The sequence below is a fragment of the Helianthus annuus genome, chromosome 4, assembly GCF_002127325.2.
Source record: "Helianthus annuus cultivar XRQ/B chromosome 4, HanXRQr2.0-SUNRISE, whole genome shotgun sequence".
Taxonomy (NCBI): domain Eukaryota; kingdom Viridiplantae; phylum Streptophyta; class Magnoliopsida; order Asterales; family Asteraceae; genus Helianthus; species Helianthus annuus.
The window spans coordinates 77,636,358-77,641,513 of NC_035436.2; positions in this window are offsets into that span (position 1 = coordinate 77,636,358).

A 5,156-nucleotide genomic window follows, 5' to 3' on the forward strand; every position below is an offset into this window, starting at 1 on the left:
TTCCAGACAGCGATCCCAGCTTGATGATAGGGGGAGTCTGATGAAAGTTAGAGCCAGAGAAAGATCCGGGTACATAATTCCAGGAAAAGTTCCTGAAGAAGACCGATTAAGAGTGAAGAACTGTCATGTTTGAAGACTCTCACTGAAGATTCCGTCAACATTCAAGGGGGAGTCTGTTGGTGCAGTTGTCTGTCGACTACATCTTAGTTCGAGTCTTAGGTTAGGGCTGTTTGTATCATGCACGGAAATTGAGAAATCATGTTTTAATCATGGTTTCGCTTATGTGTCATAAGAGTGGTTTCGCTTATATGTCATTAGGTTAGTTTCGCTTTTGTGACATGATAGGTTCGCTTATTTGTCAGTTGGAGTTTCGCTCATGTGTACATGGTCCTTGAAGTGAAACCCCAACCCTATATATAGGGTCACATAAGCGAAACTAGTAGGTGTGGAAGTCTTGTATGGTACGGCGAAGCTCTGCCGGATTGTCTCCAGAGCTTGTATACTGTTAGCAGATCAATAAAAGAGACGTTAAATTGTGAAATCAAGCTAAACAAAGACTGAATCAATGAATTCCACCTCTGATTCAGTCTGAGCACTCTTCTGATCGACTCGTCAGGTCATCTCACGATCCTACAAGATTTACGTTTAGGTGTTTACTTTGACTAATGTTCCATTATTAGTTCGGGAAAATTTATATTCAAAATTGCTATTTTACAGGCGCTTCATCCCTATTAATGTTGTGTTGGCAGCCATATTGTTGCGTTAATTGTGTTAGAAAAATAGGTGAAAATAGCATTTTTCACAAATATAGGAAAATTATTTTTTCCTATTTTGGACTAGAAATAAATATAACAAACTGAGCGGGTTTTATATATTTATTTGTGGGTCTGTGTTCTATGTTGGAAGAGCTTCGCAACGAACTAAACCACGTCCAAAACGGAGCTAAGATGAATAAGATATCGAAGCTCAAAGTTGGGTGTTTGAAACAATGAATGCTGAAACAAAAGGGAAAGTAGCACCTTGTCCCACATCGGAGGAGAGATGGAACTTAAATGGGTATTTAAGTGGGAACTCTCCATCCTCATTGTTTCATGGAAGCACACACTAAGTGTCCTCGCGAAGGGAAACTTGCACGCGCTCGCGCTCGTGTGGCGGGGGCGATGAGGCGTAATGTGGCTGTATAAATTGCATTGAAGACGTTTATTGCAATTTATACCTCTCCTTTAATTCCTTTTGACGGTTTCGAATCTGGAGCTGTATAAATACAAGCTTTTGGTCACTGAAGAAGATACACTAAGAACACCAGCAACGACAGCTTTATGCAAACAGTCTTCTTCACACTTCTGATCATCTTCTTCCTGCAAAGTTCAAGGTAGCCTTCGGGTTGTAGGCCATCTCCGGCAGTACGCTGCTCCGGCTGTTGTACCATGGGAAACAAAACGAGTACTCTTGGGAGACTCGGAATTTGTTTTAAGGGGAGCGTGTTGAACACGTGCCTCAGTCATAGAATTTTCTGTTTCTACTCCATTCTTTTATTTGTTTATTTCAGTTGTAATAGTATTTTTTTTTATTTTCCAGCTTTCTTTATATTGTAATCAGTAATAAAATTTATTTTATTTTATTTATTTACGCGAACGGTTCCTACAATCTTAAAACAAATTTTTAAAACGGTTCCTACCGTTTTGTGACTCAAACCAGTTTTGTTTCACTCAGATTGTGTTTTAAAAACAAATTTTTTTTTGTCTTCATCTTCAAAGGAGCGACTTTGGTTGAAAACATTCTGGTTACATTCACTTTTGTCCTAATAAATTGCTAAAACTTTCTGAATTGGTCTTCAAAGTTGGACTTAGAAGCCAATCAGTAAGTTCTAAAATTATAAAATTTCTGTTTTTAGTCTTCAAAGTTGGACTTAGATGCTGAAACAGTAATTTTGTGGTAAAATTAAAATTTACTAGTTTACTTCTGTTTTTTGCATAAAACAGACTCTTTTGACTAAAAACTTTAAATTTTAATTTTTCAGAATGTTGACCGAAAACATCAACGCTAACAACACGAATGTTGTGACGGGAACCCCCTTGAACGCCACCACTGTGGGAGCGTCCACAGTGGCTAATCACGCTGAACGACCCAAGAAGTTCTCGGTCTACACTTCAAAATGTGGCAGCAGAAGATGTTCTTCTACCTAACCACCATGAACCTTGCGAGGTTCATAACTGAAACCGCTCCCCAACCTGCGGAAGGGGAGACCAACGCTTAGGCTCTGAGCGCGGTAGAGGCTTGGAAGCACTCGGATTTCATTTGTCGAGGCTATGTGTTAAACAGGCTCTCGGATGCATTGTATAATGTGTACTACAATGTCAAGACTTCTAAAGATTTATGGGATGCCTTGGACAAGAAGTACAAAATGGAGGATGCTGGCACAAAGAAATTTGTGGTAGCCCGTTTCTTGGATTTCAAAATGGTTGATTCTAAAACAGTTATGAATCAAGTCCAAGAATTGCAAATTATACTACATGACATCCTTGCGGAAGGCATGACACTAAGCGAGACATTCCAAGTGGTAGCGATGATTGAGAAGTTACCTCCTGGTTGGGTGGATTTTAAGAATTATCTTAAAAAAACGAAAGGAGATGACTATAGAGGACCTTATTGTTCGTCTTCGGATTGAAGAGGACAGTAGAATTGCTCTAAAAGGCAACCATGCGCAAACTTCGGCTAGCGCAAATTTGGTTGAGCATGGGCAATCCTCTAAGGGCAATAAGGGCAAGGGGAAAAAGGACAAAGAGAAAGCAAAGGCTAGCAAACTTGGACCGAAGAAAGGGGTTGTGAAAAAGAAACCTCAAACGTTCCAAGGGACTTGTTACAACTGTGACGAGCCGGGGCATCGGGCTAACCAATGCAAGAAACCAAAGCGTGTGCGTGCGCACATGGTGGATGAAGACGGAATGCCTTTGGTGGCAATGATTTCCGACAAAACCGCAATGTTGGATGAGGTCAATGCGGTGACCAACACTCCAAAAGGATGGTGGGTTGATACGGGCGCGACCCGTCATGTGTGCCCAGACAGGAGCCTCTTTACCACCTTCAAAGAGCTTGCGGGAGATGAGAAGCTGTATATAAGAAATGCAGCCACCGCGGACATCAAGGGTGAAGGAACAGTGATTTTGAAGTGGACTTCAGGGAAGGAGCTCACTTTAAGCAACGTGTTATATGTCCCGAACTTGCGCAAGAGCCTAGTCTCGGGTTGGTTGCTTAATATGTTTGGATTTCGTTTAGTTTTTGAGAGCGATCAATTTGTAGTAACTAAACGAGGAATGTATGTAGGCAAGGGCTATGCCCAAAATGGTATGTTTAAATTGAATGTAATGGCAGTCAAGAAGAACATGAATAAAATTGCTACTACTTCTACTTATATGCTTGAGTTTTCACGTAAATTTTAATTCAATACGCTGTTTAATCAATTTAAGTTGTATACCAACATTCCATATTGATTCACATTATAAATGTGAAACATGCGTTGAATCCAAACTTACAAGATCATCATCGGAATCGGTTGAACGAATTACCGAACCCCTTGATTTAATTCACACCGATATTTGTGATTTAAAAGCGGTACCCACAGGAGGTGGAAATAAGTACTTCATCATGTTTATTGACGATAGTACTAGATATTGCTACGTATATTTACTAAAAAGTAAAGATGAAGCAATAAGTAAATTTATCTTGTATAAAAATGAAGTTGAGAATCAACTTCAAAAGAAGATAAAAGCTTTGCAAAGCGACCGAGGAGGTGAATATGTTGCACCTTTTGCCGATTTATGCGCAAAAAGTGGCATTACTCTCCACAATCAAATGGTGTGGCAGAACGAAAGAACCGTACATTGAAAGAAATGATGAACGCCATGTTGATAAGTTCTGGGGTGAGCCAGGAAATGTAGGGGGAAGCCATTCTCTCGGCTAATTATCTTTTGAACAAGATACCACTCAAAAAGAGAAACGAAACTCCATATAAGTTATGGAAAAGGAAGAAGCCTTCATACAAATACTTGAAAGTGTGGGGGTGCCTAGCAAAGGTGATTGTACCACCTCCTAAGGCTCTTAGGATAGGACCCAAAGCTGTTGATTGCGTATTTATTGGGTATGCGCATCAAAGTAGTGCACATCGCTTTCTTGTACATGAGTCCAAGAATCCTGATGTATACGTAAACACTATCATGGAGGTGAATCCTAACATTGTGACTTACTTTGAAAATGTGTTTCCTTTGAGAAGACAAACACATGCAACGTCATCAACACCTAATTTTGAAGTAGGTGAAAGCTCATCTACACCAGTTGATGAGGTAGTTCATGATAAGACACATGAACGACCCGAGGTTGAAGAAAGTGATCGTAGGCGAAGTAAAAGGCCAAGGGTTGAAAAATCCTTCGGTCCAGACTTCGTTAGCTATTTGGTTGATGGCGAGCCCAATACATATCGCGAAGGGGTTTCCTCTTCAGAAGGACCTCAATGGAAAGAAGCAATAAGGAATGAAATTGATTCTATATTGCAAAATCATACATGGGAGTTAGTAGATCTTCCACCTGGTTGCAAACCACTTGGATATCGTTGGATATTCAAAAGGAAGATGAAAACAGATGGAAGTATTGATAAATACAAGGCTAGGGTGGTGATTAAAGGATTTAGACAAAAGGAAGGTCTAGATTACTTTGATACCTACTCGCCTGTGACGCGCAAAACCTCGATTAGATTGGTTCTTGCTATAGCGGCTTTAAGAAATTTGGAAGTTCAACAAATGGACGTTAAAACCGCATTTCTAAATGGCGATTTAGAAGAAGAGATTTATATGAGGGTAAAGTATGTAAACTCGTCAAGTCTTTGTATGGCTTGAAGCAAGCACCAAAACAATGGCACCAAAGCTTTGATCATGTCATGATTGAAAATGGTTTCAAAATAAATGAGTGCGATAAATGTGTTTATTTCAAAGACACAAATGAAGGTTATGTGATCTTATGCCTTTACGTAGACAATATGCTTATCATTGGGAGTAATGATAATATTATCAAAGCTACTAAAAGCATGTTGAAAGCGAGATTTGACATGAAAGAAATGGGTTTAGCGGATGTGATTCTTGGAGTAAAGATCATAAGAACCCAAG